The sequence below is a fragment of the Bos grunniens genome, chromosome 28 (genome assembly GCF_055505025.1).
Source record: "Bos grunniens cultivar Pamir isolate PY7600 chromosome 28, Bosgru_T2T1.0, whole genome shotgun sequence".
Classification (NCBI taxonomy): domain Eukaryota; kingdom Metazoa; phylum Chordata; class Mammalia; order Artiodactyla; family Bovidae; genus Bos; species Bos grunniens.
In genome coordinates, this window is record NC_141192.1 from 23,350,298 (window position 1) to 23,367,275 (window position 16,978).

The window sequence follows — 16,978 nt, forward strand, 5'->3', positions numbered from 1 at the left end:
TGAAATACTAATGCATATGTGCTCAGTTGCTCAATCGTGTCCAACTGTCACCCCGTGAACTGTAGCTTTCCAGGCTCCTCTGCCCATGGAATTTTCCAGGCAAGCATACTGGAGTAGGGTGCTATTTCCTACTCCAGGGAATCTTCCTGACCCAGGGATTGAGCCTGCATCTCCTGTATTTCCTAAATTGTCAGGCAGATTCTTTACCATTGTGCCACCTGGAATATTATAATAATATCCAGTGTGAAAATGCTAGAAGGCAGGGCCTTTGGAAGGTTCTTAGGTCATGAGGGTGAAGTCTTAATGAATTAGATTAATATTTTCATAAAGCAGACACCACAGAGATTCCTAACCTCTTCCCCCACTGTGCTGCTGCTGCTAAGTCGCTTCAGTCATGTCTGACTCTGTGCGACCCCATAGACGGCAGCCCACCAGGCTATAGCAAAAGGCACTGGGTGTAAATTAAAGAGGGCTTTGCATTGATTTTGGATTCCCAGCCTCCAGAAGAGTGAGAAATACATTTCAGTTGTTTATGAGTTTACTTCACTCAGTATGACACTCTCTAGGCTCATCCGTATTGCTGCTAATAGCATTATTTCCTTCTTTTTGTAGCTGAATAATATTCAATTGTATATATGTACCACATCTTCTAACTCTTCTCTGTTGGTGAACATTTAGGTTCCTTCCATGTCTTGGCTATAAATAGTCAATAATACTTCAATGGACATTGGAATGTGTGTGTATTTTCAAATTATGTGTTTTTTTTTTTTTCCTGGACATACATAAGGAGTGGGATTGCTGGATCATATAGTAGGCATTTTAGTTTTTTCAGTAACCTTTATACTGTTCTACATAGTGGCTGTTTCAATTTACATTTCCACTAACAAGGTAGAAGTGTTCTCTTTTCTCCACAACTTCTCCTCCACTCTTTCCATCATTGTTTGTAGATTTATTTTTGATGATGGCTATTCTGATACGTGTGAGGTGTTACCTCAATGGAGTTTCTCTAAGGTAGTGATGTTAAACATCTTTTCATGTGCTTTTTTCCCATCTGTGTGTATTTTTTTTTTTTCTTTTTTGAGAAATGTCTATTTAGATCTGCCCATATTTTGATTGGGTTGTTTGTTTTTGATATTAAGCTGAATGAACTGTTTAAATATTTTGGATATTAATCCATTTTTAGTTGCTTCATTTTCAAATGTTTTTTCCCATTTTGTGGATTGTCTTTTCATTTTGTTGGTGGTTTCCGTTACTATGCAAAAGCTTTGAAATCTCTTGTATTCTTATACGCTAATAATGAAAGATCAGAAAGCAAAATTAAGGAAACAATTCCATTTACCATCACATCAAAAAGAATAAAATACTAAGGAATAAACCTATCTAAGGAGGTAAAAGAACTGTGCTCTGAAAACTATAAGATGCTGATAAAAGAAATAAAAAATGACACAAGCATCTGGAACTTCCTTGAACTGGGGAGAAAGATGTACCTAACTCTTAAGTATTGTTACTCATTCAGTTTTTGAGTCAAATAATTAACAAAAGCTCAAGTCCCTTCTTCTATTAATCTTTGGTTGGTCATGTGGACCATTTTGTATGATCATGGTAGAGCAAAATAATTACCCCTTTGAGCTAGACTAGATATGGTTTGGGTGAGTATGAGACTCTTTTCTCCCTCTTCGGAAGTTAATCAGATTCTGAAGACTTTAAAGCTAAACAAAAGAAACATCCCAAAAGAACACCACTCAAAATATCAGATGAGTGAAAAATTCAGTGAAAAATCATGGATGTGTGAAGATTGTCAGGTTTTTCTTCATTTCAGTGCCATAAATAGTGCTTGATATACAGCAGATATTTAAATAATGGTTTCTTTAAATACTTTTTACTTAATAAACTCTCATTTGATTTCTATAGATGTAACCTCCAAGTGATCTAGGGCAGATTTTACTCTGTTTATATCTCAAAGCCTCCCAACACAGGCATTAAGGCAAAGCCAGAATGTATATGTAGCATAACTATTTCAGGCAACTGCAAAAATTAAGAACAGCTATGCAAAGTGATTTTTTTCTTTTATTTTGGTATAGTCCTGTATCCAAATCAAGGCTTCTCCTCGATATATAATTACGCAGAATGATCACACTGTACCTTTCACGGGTGTAAAAGATGAAGCTCATTTCCTGCAGTGCTAAAGGTTTATATGTCAGGATCTTTATATCCTAATGTAAAATCTGATTTCCTTTAATTTTGGTTTTTAAATTCACTGAACTTAAACTTTTTCTGCTTAATTAGGCACTAATAAGTGATACAAAATGTGGAGTTTAAATATGTTTCAAACATTTATCACACTAACCTAAATATTGTCACGATAGTACATGTGAAAACTTTAATGTGCCTTTGGAAAAATATCTGTGAACCAAATGAAAAGCTTGTACTTTACCACATTTTTAATGTGACATGGCTGAGTGCTACTGAATTGTCATAATTTTAAGTAGTAAGTATAAATTCATTTTATCTGCTAGTGACATATGTAAGAAGTATAAAGAAGCACAAATTTCTTATGATTCCATTGAAAGTTCAGTATTTTTCTCTTCTAAATATATAATAAGGGTAGTCTATGTAGATTCCTTACTATTATCTTCTTTTTCTTAAATAAAATAAATTAAAATTGATAATATTTTATTGTTATTGTCAGAAATATTACTTATTTAGCAAACAGGACTAAAAGTAATTTGTTGGGCAATTAAACATAGGTTACACTCACTAGTAATAAAATATCACAAATCTACTTTTTTAAAAAAACTCAGATTGTGACACTTTATTATAGGAAATAATTTAAAATACTGCTGCATCACATAAATTTGGGGACTGACCCTCAGAACAAAGAGCTATAGGCATAGTTTTAGATATATAAATTTCTTACAAGGATAATCTAACTCCTAATGGACTTTTATTATCTGTATCTTCTGCTTTACAGTGGGTAAAATTCTAATTCTCTATTTCTTTAAAAAAAATCCACAGGTTTAAATGATATATTGAAAATTAAAATGATATGTTTAATTTGTATTGATATTGGCCTGCGGCATATTTTACATAGAAAACATAAGAAAATATGATTTTTGTATTGCTGCTTTTCCTATCAGCAACCAAATGACCTTTATCATCTTAAATATTAATATATGTCAATCAGAGTAAGCTTGATTCAGTTCAGTTCAGTTCAGTCACTCAGTTGTGTCTGACTCTTTGCAACCCCACGAATTACAGCACGCCAGGCCTCCCTGTCCATCACCCACTCCCGGAGTTCTCTCAAACTCACATCTATTGAGTTGGTGATGCCATACAGCCATCTCATCCTCTATCGTCCCCTTCTCCTCCTGCCCCCAATCCCTCCCAGCATCAGAGTCTTTTCCAAGGAGTCAACTCTTCGCATAAGGTGGCCAAAGTACTGGAGTTTCAGCTTTAGCATCATTCCTTCCAAAGAATCCCCGGTACTGATCTCCATTAGAATGGACTGGTTGGATCTCCTTGCAGTCCAAGGGACTCTCAAGAGTCTTCTCCAACACCACAGTTCAAAAGCATCAATTCTTCAGCGCTCAGCTTTCTTCATGGTCCAACTCTCACATCCATACATGACTATTAAAAAAAAAAATGATGTTACACAGTGCCTATTCCAATCATGTCATTTTCTGCCCTTTTCACCATATTAATCTCAATATCCTGAAATCCTATCCTTAGACAAGCATTTTATCCTTTAAACCTTTTCCTCCTTTAAGCATTTCTATGGGCTTCTCTTGTGGCTCACATGGTAAAGAATTGGCCTGCAACACAGCAGATCAGGGTTTGATCCCTGGGTCTGGAAGATCCCCTGGAGAAGGGAATGGCTACCCATTCCAGTATTCTTGCTTAGAAAATTCTATGGACAGAGAAGCCTGGTGGGCTGCAGTGTATGGAGTGCAGAGTCAGACATGACTGAGCACCATCACTCTCAACATGATCCTTTAAACTTTTGAATTTGTTATATAACTTCACCACACTTTGTTGTGATCCACACAGTCAAAGGATTTAGCATAGTCAATAAAGCCGAAGTATATGTTTTTCTGGAATTCTCTTGTTTTTTCTATGATCCAACAGATGTGGGCACTTTGATCTCTGGCTCCTCTGCCTTTTATAAATCCAGCTTGTATATCTGGAAGTTCTCAGTTCACGTACTGTTGAAGCCTAGCTTGGAGGATTTTGAGCATGACCTTGCTAGTGAATGTTGTTGCTCTTCAGTCTCTCAGTCATGTCTGATTCTTTGTGAACCCATGGACTGCAGCATGCCAGGCTTCCCTGTCTTTCACCATCTCCCAGAACTTGCTCAAACTCATATCCATTGAGTTGGTGATGCCATCTAACCATCTTATCCTCCGTTGTCCCCTTTTCCTCCTGCCTTTAACCTTTCCCAGCATCAGGGTCTTTCTTAATGAGTTGGCGCTTCGCATCAGGTGGCCAAAGTATTGGAGCTTCAGTTTCAGCATCAGTCCTTCCAATGAATATTCAATGTTGATTTCCTTTAGGATTGACTGGAGTGATCTCCTTGCTGTCCAAGGGACTCTCAAGAGTCTTTTAAAGCATCATAGTTCAAAAGCATCAATTCTTTGGCACTCAGCTTTCTTTATGATCCAACTCTCACATCCATACATGACTACTAGAAAAACTATATTTGACTAGATGGACCTTTGTTGGCAAAGTGATGTCTCTGCTTTTTAATATGCTGTCTAGGTTTGTCATAGCTTTTCATCCAAGGAACAAGCATTTTTTAACTTCATGACTGCAGTCACCATCTGCAGTGATTGCGGAACCCAAGAAAATAAAGTCTCTCACTCTTTACATTGTTTCCCCATCTGTTTACCATGAAGTGATGGGACCAGGTGCCATAATCTTAGTTTTTTAGCACGTGAAGTGAGTGCAATTTTGCAGTAGTTCTAACATTATTTGCCATTGCCCTTCTTTATAATTGGACTGAAAACTGACCTTTTTCCATCCTGTGGCCACAGCTGAGATTTCTAAATTACTGGCATATTGAGTGTAGGACTTTAATAGCATCACCTTCTAGGATGTGAATTGCCTCCACTGGAATTCCATAACCTCCACTAGCTTTGTTCAAGTGAGGCTTCCTAAGGCCCATTAGATTTCACACTCCTGGATGTCTGGCTCTAGGTGAGTGATCAGACAATCATGGTTATCCAGGTCATTAAGATTTTTTTTATATAATTCTGTGTATTGCCTCCTCTTCTTAATAACTTATGCTTTTTTTAGGTCCATACACTTTCTGTCCTTTATTGTGCCTGTCTTTGCATGAAAGACTCCCTTGGTATGTCTAATTTTCTTGAAGAGATTACTAGTCTTTCCCGTTCTATTGTTTTCCTCTATTTCTCTGCACCCTTCACTTAGGAAGGCTATAAATTTTACCACTTTATGCCTTATAAATACTTTTATGTTTTTCCTTTATTATTTTAAAAGTCCTGGAGGGCAGGGATGCTATTGTTGGGTGAATTGTGTTCTCCAAAATTTATATGTTTAAGCCATAACCCTCAGTACCTCAGAATGTAACTATAAAAGGAGCTAGAGTCTTTAAAGATGTAAGTAAGTTAAAATGAGGTTATTAGGTTGAGCCCTAGTCCAATATGATCAATGTCTTTATGGAAGAGAAATTAGGACATAAACATGTCCAGAGTGTGAAGACCAGGTATCTATATAGAAGATATAGGAAATCTACAAGCTAAGAAGAGGCATTAGAGGGATAAACCCTGTCCATACCTTGATCTTGGAGAAGGAAATGGCAACCTACTCCAGTACTCTTGCCTGGAGAATCCCATGGAGGGAAGAGCCTTGGTAGGCTACAGTCCACGGGGTCGCAAAGAGTTGGACACGACTGAGCTACTTCACTTTCCTTTCACTATACCTTGATCTTGGACTTGCAGCCTCGAAACTGAGAAAATAAATCTCTGTTGTTTAAGCCAACTAGTCTGTGATAATGTGTTAAGGCAGCCCTAAAGAATAATGCAGCTGTAATTTATGTATGTTTGCAGACCATTTAGCACAGTATCTTATATCCAATAGTATCTCAATAAAGGTCATTAAATTGATTTCTTACACAGTTTATTCACCGTGAACTAAAATAAAGTTTTGTTTCAGTGAAGTAGAGAATCACTGAGACAATTTCCTCTTTGACCCCTAACACAGAAGAAATAAATGAAAATCACGCTTCAGTGATCCAGCCTTACTTTCCCACTTGTTTCTTTAGTGTCCAAAACTGAATTTACTTTTGGCAATTGTGGAAATTTGAAATGATGTCAGAGTCTTCTGATTTGTCCAATACTGACTGAATCAAATTCTGGCATCAATCGTTTCATAGCATTTGTACCTTTGTTTCTTAATTATTACAGTAAGAAAATTATGACATTAATCAAGTCAGAAATCACTTCATTATTATACTTTATGTATATGTACCATTTTAAAATATAGCTTAATTAGTATATTTTTCTTTTGAACTCTGAATAGTAAAATAATTTCCTTATGACTACCTCACCAGATTGTCCCATGGGTCAAAAGGAAACAAGGTTCGTATTTTGATATTAGCATATTTTCACAGTTGATAATAGTCATGCTAAAAACAGTTTCCTTAGGACTTTGCTATGTGCTATGCTAAGTCACTTTAGTCGTGTCCTACTCTGTGTGAGCCCAGAGATGGCAGCACACCAGGCTCCCCCGTCCCTGGGATTCTCCAGGCAAGAACACTGGAGTGGGTTGCCATTTCCTTCTCCAATGCATGAAAGTGAAAAGAGAAAGTGAAGTTGCTCGGTCGTGTCTGACTCCTAGTGACCCCATGGACTGCAGCCCACCAGGCTCCTCCATCCATGGGATTTTCCAGGCAAGTGTACTGGAGTGGGGTGCCATTGCCTTCTCCGTAGGACTTTAGTGAAAGGTTTTCATTAGGACATATATGCCATAGGACATATATGACTTATCTAAGTATCCAGTTAACTGAAGGAGAATGTGAAAGTGATATAGAAAATGAAGGGGAAAAAAATAGGATCTCTTTTTATGTATCATTCTGTGCTATCGATTTAGGAGATTTTCTTAGATTGCTGTCATTAGTGCCTAGTGGAAACAGTTTTAATTCACGAGCTAAATGAAATGAATTCTAGTGTATTTTCTTTCTGCAATGAAGCTTAGCTGAATTTCCAGGTTATATAGGCACTTTTATATCCTGTTAATGATTCAGTTCAGTTCATTTGCTCAGTTGTGTTGGACTCTTTGCCACCCCATGGCCTGCAGCATGCCAGGCTTCCATGTCTCTCGCCAACTCCCGGAGATTGCTCAAACTCATGTTCTTCGAGTCAGTGATGCCATCCAACCATATCATCCTCTGTCGTCCCCTTTTCCTCCTGCCTTTAATCTTTCTCAGCATTAGGGTCTTTTCCGATGAGTCAGTTCTTTGCATCAGGTGGCCAAAGTATTGGAGCTCAGCTTCAGCATCAGTCCTTCCAATGAATATTCAGCATTGATTTCCTTTAGGATGGACTGGTTTGATTTCCTTGCAGTTCAAGGGACTTTAAAGAGTCTTCTGCAACACCACAGTTCAAAAACATCAATTCTTTGGCACTCAGTTTTTTTATGGTCTAATTCTCACATCCATATATGACTACTGGGAAAACCATAACTTTGACTAGATGAACTTTTATTGGCAAAGTAATGTCTCTGCTTTGTAATATGCTGTCTAGGTTTGTCATAGCTTTCATCCAAGGAGTAAGTGTCTTTTAATTTCATGGCTGCAGTCAGCATCTGCAGTGATTTTGCAGCCCCCCAAAATAAAGTCTGTCACTGTTTCCACTGTTTCCCCATCTATTTGCCTGGAAGATATAGGACCCGATGCCATGATCTTAGTTTTCTGAATGTTGAGTTTAAAGCCAGCTTTTTCACTCTCCTCTTTCACTTTCATCAAGAGGCTCTTTAGTTCCTCTTCCTTTCTGCCATAAGGGTGGTGTCATCTGCATTTCTGAAGTTGCTGATATTTCTCCCAGCAATCTTGATTCCAGCTTGTGCTTCATCTAACCAAGCATTTCTCATGATGTACTCTGTATATAAGTTAAATAAGCAGGGTAACAATATACAGCCTTGATGAACTCTTTTCCTAATTTGGAACCAGTCCATTGTTCCATTTCCAGTTCTAACTGTTGCTTCTTGACCTGCATTCAGATTTCTCAGAAGGCAGGACAGTTGGTCTGGTATTCCCATCTCTTGAAGTATTTTCCATAGCTTGTTGTGATCCACACAGTCAAAGGCTTTAGTATAGTCAATGAAGCAGAAGTAGATGTTTTTCTGGAATTCTCTTTCCTTTTCTATGGTCAGACTGATGCTGGCAATTTGATCTTTGGTTCCTCTGTTAATGATTACTGAGATATAAGAAATCACAGCTATGGCATTAATTACTACATTGATCTCTGTATCTCCAGAGACTAATGAAATATTATATAAATAGTACCTTTTGTTTTTATCCTTAACGACAGTCTCTTTAAACTTAAAGCTTAAGGAACGTTAAACACCAAGTTCAAATATAAAATGTAGCATGGCATCTGGTCCCATCACTTCATGGGAAATAGATGGGGAAACAGTGGAAATAGTGTCAGATTTATTTTTCTGGGCTCCAAAATCACTGCAGATGGTGACTGCAGCCATGAAATTAAAAGACGCTTACTCCTTGGAAGGAAAGTTATGAGCAACCTAGATAGCATATTCAAAAACAGAGACATTACTTTGCCAACAAAGGTTCATCTAGTCAAGGCTATGGTTTTTCCTGTGGTCATGTATGGATGTGAGAGTTGGACTGTGAAGAAGGCTGAGCGCCGAAGAATTGATGCTTTTGAACTGTGGTGTTGGCGAAGACTCTTGAGAGTCCCTTGGACTGCAAGGAGATCCAACCAGTCCATTCTGAAGGAGATCAACCCTGGGATTTCTTTGGAAGGAATGATGCTAAAGCTGAAACTCCAGTACTTTGGCTACCTCATGCGAAGAGTTGACTCATTGGAAAAGACTGATGCTGGGAGGGATTGGGGGCAGGAGGAGAAGGGGCCGACAGAGGATGAGATGGCTGGATGGCATCACTGACTCAATGGACGTGATTCTGAGTGAACTCCAGGAGTTGGTGATGGACAGGGAGGCCTGGCATGCTGCGATTCATGGGGTCGAAAAGAGTCGGACATGACTGAGTGAGTGAAATGAACTGATGATTGTAATACGCACATTGCAGTATCAACTTTCCTCTAAGTTATTAATCTTTTTATTAATACAATTTGGTTTCTTTTTTATCCTCATGGTAAGTGATCCTCCAATGTGGTGGATAAGGTAGGTGGTGTGGATAAAGAATTCTGAGAGTTTATGGGCAGACCAGGAATCATTTTATCATCCTGAGTCAAAGTGATATATGCCTGTGCTATTTTGCTGTGGTCAGTATATTAATGTACCAACCAGTGGACATAATTTAACTGAAGCTAATAGGGTACTGTATGGCACATATTTGCTACAGATTGGTAATTGATGATGTAGCAGGAAATGGAAGCCTTCATTTGAATGAAAGCCATTCATGCCTTCTTCTCTGCTTTTGTCATTTAACATACAACCAGGGAGAGCTCCAGTCCCTTTTGCAAACAGAAGCATTGTTTATAATGAGCCCTCTCTCCCTTAGTAGTTAGAAAGATTGGGCAAATTTCTTAACATCCTGTTTCCTTACTCTGTAAAAATGACAGAATTGATATTTTTTTGTCAATTCTGCCTCATTGATAATTGTTAAATAGACAGTGGTTGTGCTAGTGTTTGTACTAAGTCACTTCAGTTGTGTCTGACTCTTTGCAACCTTTTAGATTGTAGCCCACCAGACTCCTCTGTCCATGGGATTTTCCAGGCAAGAATACTGGAGTGGGTTACCATTTCCTCCTCCAGGGGATCTTTCCAACCCAGGGATTGAACCTGAGTCTCTTACACCTCCTGCTCTGGCAGGTGGATTCTTTACCACAAGTGCCCACGAGGAAGCCCATGAAAGTATATAACAGAGTAATTGTGGCATAGAGTCCTCTCAACATATTGGATGAACAAATTACGGTTATGTAATGAATACCTTGAGCCTGTCTTCCTTCTGTAAGTAAGATTTATTACATTTACTGTTTCTTAACTTTTCAATCTCTCAACAATTCTATATCTTACAGAATATTTTTTTTCACTCCTTGCTTTTGTTGTTGAGCTAAGCTAGTTTTAAGGTTTACAAACTTTCTCATCTTCTTGTGCCAACACATGGATCTTAAAGGTGTTCCATGGTGTTTAAGATGTTTTCAATGAGAAAGACCTTTTGGTGGGGAAAATGAGTTTTGAGGGAGCCCAAGGCAGAGGAAACCAACTCCTGCTACTTTTTACACAGACCTAAATTGAAGAAAGTAGGAAAAACCACTAGACATGTCAGGTCTGACTTAAATCAATTATGATTATACAGTGGAAGTGACAAATAGATTCAAGGGATTCTATCTGATAGACAGAGTACCTCAAGAACTATGGACAGAGGTTCATGACATTGTACAGGAGGCAGTGATCAAGACCATCCCCAAGAAAAAGAAATGCAAAAAGGCAAAATGGTTATCCTTACAAATAGCTGAGAAAAGAAGAAAAGCTAAAGGCAAAGAAGAAAAGGAAAGATATACCCATTTGAATGCAGAGTTCCAAAGAATGGCAAGGAGAGATAAAATAGGCTTCCTCAGTGATCAATGCAAAGAAATAGAGGAAAACAATAAAATGGGAAAAACTAGAGATCTCTTCAAGAAAATTAGAAATACCAAAGGAATTTTTCATGCAAAGAGGGGCACAATAAAGGACAGAAATGGTATGGAAATAACAGAAGCAGAAGATATTAAAAAAAGGTGGCAAAAATACACAGAAGTACTATACATAAAAGAGCTTCATGACCCAGATAACCACAATGGTGTGCTCACTCACCTAGAGCCAGGCATCTTGGAATGTGAAGTCAGGTGGGCCTTAGGAAGCATCACTATGAACAAAGCTAGTGGAGGTGGTGGAATTCCAGTTGAGCTGTTTCAAATCTTTATTTTATTTTATTTTTTAACTTTACAATATTGTATTGGTTTTGCCATATATCAACATGAATCTGCCACAGGTATACATGTGTTCCCCATTCTAAACCCTCCTCCCTCCTCCCTCCCCATACCATCCCTCTGGGTTGTCCCAGTGCACCAGCCCCAAGCATCCAGTATCGTGCATCGAACCTGGACTGGTGACTCGTTTCATATATGATATTATACATGTTTCAATGCCATACTCCCAAGTCATCCCACCCTCTCCCTCTCCCACAGAGTCCAAAAGACTGTTCTATACATCAGTGTCTCTTTTGCTGTCTCGTATATAGGGTTGGAGAAGGCAATGGCACCCCACTCTAGTACTCTTGCCTGGAAAATCCCATGGACAGAGGAGCCTAGTAGGCTGCAGACCATGGGGTCGTGAAGAGTCAGACAGGACTGAGCGACTTCACTTTCCCTTTTCCCTTTCATGCATTGGAGAAGGAAATGGCAACCCACTCCAGTGTTCTTGCCTGGAGAATCCCAGGGACGAGGAGCCTGGTGGGCCACCGTCTATGGGGTCGCACAGAGTCGGACACGACTGAAGCGACTTAGCAGCAGTAGCAGCAGCATATAGGGTTATTGTTACCATCTTTCTAAATTCCATATATATGCATTAGTATACTGTATTGGTGTTTTTATTTCTGGCTTACTTCACTCTGTATAATAGGCTCCAGTTTCATCCACCTCATTAGAACTGATTCAAATGTATTCTTTTTAATGGCTGAGTAATACTCCATTGTGTATATGTACCACAGCTTTCTTATCCATTCATCTGTTGATGGACATCTAGGTTGCTTATACACACTGAGGAAAACAGAATTGAAAGAGACATGTGTACCCCAATGTTCATCGTAGCACTGCTTATAATAGCCAGGACATGAGAGCAACCTAGATGTTTCAAATCTTAAAAGATGATGCTGTGAAAGTGTTGCACTCAATATGTCAGCAAATTTGGAAAGTTCAACAGTGTCCACAGGACTGGAAAAGGTCAGTTTTCATTCCAATCCCAAAGATAGGCAATGCTGAAGAATGTGAGCATTCACAATTGCACTCATCTCACATGCTAGTAAAGTAATGCTCAAAATTCTCCAAGTCAGGCTTCAACAATACGTGAACTGTGAACTTCCGGATGTTCAAGCTGGATTTAGAAAAGGCAGAAGAACTGGATCAAGTTGCCATCATCTGTTGGATCATCAAGAAAGCAAGAGAATACCAGAAAAATATCTACTTCTGCTTTATTGACTACATCAAAGCCTTTGTGTGGATCACAACAAACAGTGGAAAATTCTTAAAGAGATGGGAACACAAGACCACATGACTTGCCTCCTGAGAAATCTGTATGCAGGTCAAGAAGCAACAGTTAGAACTGGACATGAAACAACAGACTGGTTCCAAATCAGGAAAGATGTATGTCAAGGATGTGTATTGTCACCCTGATAATTTAACTTATATGCAGAGTACATCATGTGAAATGCTGGATGAAGCACAAGCTGGAATCAAGATTGCTGGGAGAAATATCAATAACCTCTGATATGCAGATGACACCACCTTTATGGCAGAAAGGAAGAGGAACTAAAGAGCCTCTGGATGAAAGTGAAAGAGGAGAGTGAAAAAGTTGACTTAAAACTCAACATTTAGAGAACTAAGATTGTGGCATCTGGTCCCATCACTTCGTGGCAAGTAGATGGGAAACATTGGAAACAGTGAGTGACTTTACTTTCTTGGGCTTCAAAATCATTGCAAATGGTGACTGCAGCCATGAAATTAAAAGACGCTTGCTCCTTGGAAGAAAAGCTATGACCAAACTAGACAGAATATTAAAAAGCACAGACATTACTTTGCCAACAAAGGTCTGTCTATTCAAAGCTATCGTTTTTCCTGTAGTCATGTATAGATATGAGAGTTGGTCTATAAAGAAAGCTGAGTACCAAAGAATTGATGCTTTTTAACTGTGGTGTTGGAGAAGACTGTTGAAATTCCCTTTGACTGTAAGGAGATCCAGCCATTCAGTCCTAAAGGAAATGAGTCCTGAATAAACATTGGAAGGACTGATGCTGAAGGTGAAACTCCAATACCTTGGCCACCTGATTCGAAGAACTGACTCATTGGAAATGACCCTGTTTCTGGGGAAGATTGAAGGTAGGAGGAGAAGGGGACAATAGAGGATAAGACAGTTGGATGGTATCACCGATGCGATGGGCATGAGTTTGAGCAATCTCTGGGAATTGGTGATGGACAGGGAAGCCTGGCGTGCTGCAGTCCATGGGGTCATAAAGAGTCGGATACAACTGAGTGACTGAAGTGAAGTGAACTGAATGCTTTTTCATATCCTATTCTATTACTTCTACCTATGTTAAGAAAGAGTTTGAGAAGATTTTGCTCTAGGTGGCCTAAGTCCATGCTTCTTTGTTTATTTAAGTGTAAATCATACAAATAAGCTTGTGACTATTTTCAGTATGTATGTGTATGTGCTTAGTTGTGTCTGACTTGTTGTGACCCCGTGGACTAGTGCCCACTAGGCTCCCCTGTCCATGGAATTTTCCAGGCAAGAATACTGGAGTGGATTGCCATTTCCTGCTCCAGGATCCTCCCGATCCAGTGATTGAACTCTCGTCTCTTGTGTCTCCTGCATTAGCAGGTGGATTCTTTACCCCTGTGCCACCTGGGAAGCGCATTCTCAGTATGAATAGAAGGAAAACGAGTCATAACTTTTAAAAGGATATTTACAAGGCTGAAGTTTTTAGTTGTGTTCCCTATGCACCGGGAATGTATGGAGTAACCAGTATCTAATACTCTGAAATACCACATGGCAGTGTTGCTTCATATTGCCTTATTGTCTGATTAATTCCAACTAATTTTCCTTCTCTATCATTTTAAATGCTGGTTTTATATAATATATAGAGATTGTATTAGACATTGAATTGTTTCCACCTTTATATGAAAGAACTTCTTACATTAACAATAGTTAAGTATTTATGACCAAATCCCAAGGAAGAAAATGTAAAAGGACCACTTGGACTTAAAAGTTCACAGGGTGGGAAGATTTGGGAGAATGACATTGAAACATGTATAATATCATGTATGAAACGGGTTGCCAGTCCAGGTTCGATGCACGATACTGGATGCTTGGGGCTAGTGCACTGGGACGACCCAGAGGGATGGTATGGGGAGGGAGGAGGGAGGAGGGTTCAGGATGGGGAACACATGTATACCTGTGGCGGATTCATTTTGATATTTGGCAAAACTAATACAATTTGTAAAGTTTAAAAATAAAAAAAAAAAGTTCACAACATTTAGACTTCCAAAAGAATTAAATGATAAGGAAGATGCAAATTACTGCTTTCTTTACCTTATGAGCAATTTGGTAGGGAGATGGCTCAGTGGTAAAGAATCTGCCTGCAACGCAGGAGACACAGGTTCAGTCCCTGGGCTGGGAAGATCCCCTGGCAACCCATTCCAGTATTCTTGCCTGGAGAATCCCATGGACAGAGGAGCCTGGTGGGCTGAAGTCCATAGAGTTGCACACCAGTGAAGTAACTGAGCATGTATGCATACAGATGAATACATTTTAGAAGGACTTTTACAGCTCTTAAAGTTTTAGAAGAGTGTTAAGGGCTCTGGCACTGCATTGCTGTTTTGCAAACCATCTGCCTCTTTTGGTCTGTCTTTCATTGTGGTTTTGCAAAAGAAGTGATAGTGGTATTATAAGGTTACTTTATATAGTCTAGCGCACTGAATGATTATTAGTTGAAGGAGAAAACATGCTTAGGTTAGAACATTAGTTTCCTATTTTATAACTGTATCACCATTGATCTTTTAATTGTTCCAGATGAATATTTTGTCTCCTTGCCTCATTCTTTTCTCCCTATTCTTAGTAAATTTGATCTAGCAATTAGTAGTATTTTCATTGTATTTCCTTGAAGATCTGTGCTTTTCAGCACAATTTGGTATGTTCACAGTGGTTTTCAATTGCTTTTTCAACACAAGACATAAAAACCTTTTCATGCAAACAAGAATATGGAAGGGATAAACCCAACTGCTTAGGCCAGATGGTGAAAAATCAGATGACAGGGAAAAAAATCAGACAGCCATTCAACTCCTATTTTGCTTCCATCTTCTTTGTCAATGAAAAGGATCTTTAAACTAGATGGGGTGTAGCAAACATGTTTAAAGGGATCGAAGCCCAATTGGTAATATAATAAAAGTACCTGGCTGCATTGCGCCAAGTACTTTTTTAAAATTGCATTACGCCTCTAGGCTAGACGAATCACATCCCCAAATTCTGAGGGAACTGACAGATGTTGATGTGGAACTACTTTGAGTAATTTTTTGCAAAACCACTGGGAATAACAATAACGCTAGAGAACTTAAGAGGGGAAAATGCACTTCCAGTTATCAGACATGAGGAAAACATAGGTAGTTACTGTCATTTATTGTTGAACTGACAATTTTCCAAAGCAGAATTGTAAACAATTTATAATTCTATATGATAAAGAAGATGGTGAATTCACTAAGATCCAAGCTTCTACATCAAGGGTATATTCTTCTCTTTGTGTTGCTAGAGATGAAAGGAATTATGCAGAAATGGATGGTGCACAGGGATTTACGAGATATTTAGTATACTCATGATTTCCTTGTGGGAAACACTGAGAAAGGTGGAAAATGGGGGTTTGTTGTTTCATAGTCAGTACTAATTAACAAGTCAATTTCTGTTTGGGGAGAGGAGGCTAATACTTGTGAAACAAACTGGTGAACCATTAAAAGCTAAATGCATTGAAGTGATGACAACATGACTGGAGAGAGGATACATGTGATTCCTGGGGGACTGGTTAGGAAACATTTACAAAAAAAGAGGAATAAAGTAGAGTTTGAAGTGGGCTTTTATGGCTATAAGCCACTTAGACTAAAATTGGGAAAAAGGAAAAAGATATTACAAATAAAAAGAATGGTGTCATGGTCATTCATGGTATGTATTACGCACCGTCTTGTATGTATGTGTTCATCACTTATTTAGGGGGTAGTAAAATTAGCTGACTCATTTGAAAGGGCCCTGATGCTGGGAAAGACTGAGGGCAGGAGGAGAAGGGGACGGCGGAGGATGAGATGGTTGGATGGCATCACCGACTCAATGGACATGAGTTTGGGTGGATTCTGGGAGTTGGTGATGGACAGGGAGGCCTGGCGTGCTGTGGTTCATGGGGTCGCAAAGAGTCAGACACGACTGAGCGACTGAAATGAACTTTTGCTGCTGCTAAGTCGCTTCAGTTGTGTCCGACTCTGTGCGACCCCAGAGATGGCAGCCCACCAGGCTTCCCCATCCCTGGGATTCTCCAGGCAAGAGCACTGGAGTGGGTTGCCATTTCCTTCTCCAGTGCAGGAAAGTGAAAAGTGAAAGTGAAGTTGCTCAGTCCTGTCCGACTCTTAGCGAACCCATGGACTGCAGCCTACCAGGCTCCTCAAACCATGGGATTTTCCAGGCAAGAGTACTGGAGTGGGTTGCCATTGCCTTCTCCAAAATGAACTGAACTGAACTGAAAGTTAGAAATCTCTTTTCTTTGGAATCAGACTCTATTGAGCTTATATTAGTTGCAGTTTTTCAGATGCCTTTTATTTTCTATGATTTCTACTACATGCATTATTCAGATATTATTGATACTGTTTTTCGCCCTTTGCCTGAAGGTGAGAATTTTCCACTGTCTGGAAGTCCCAGAACCTCTCCTACGGTGGCTTAGGGATGGAAGACAGAGGCTTATCTGTAAGCCTCTGAAGTTCTTGCAAATAATCAGTCCAAAATAGGAGAACTTTTCCTAATCCTTTTAATT

General features: G+C 39.1%; 1 protein-coding gene across 10 annotated transcripts in view; it reads left to right on the forward strand.

Annotated features, from left to right (window-relative positions):
- Positions 1–16,978, forward strand: part of CTNNA3 (catenin alpha 3) — a 1,912,303-nt gene that overhangs the window by 1,300,894 nt on the left and 594,431 nt on the right. The gene's annotated exons all lie outside the window — the stretch shown is intronic.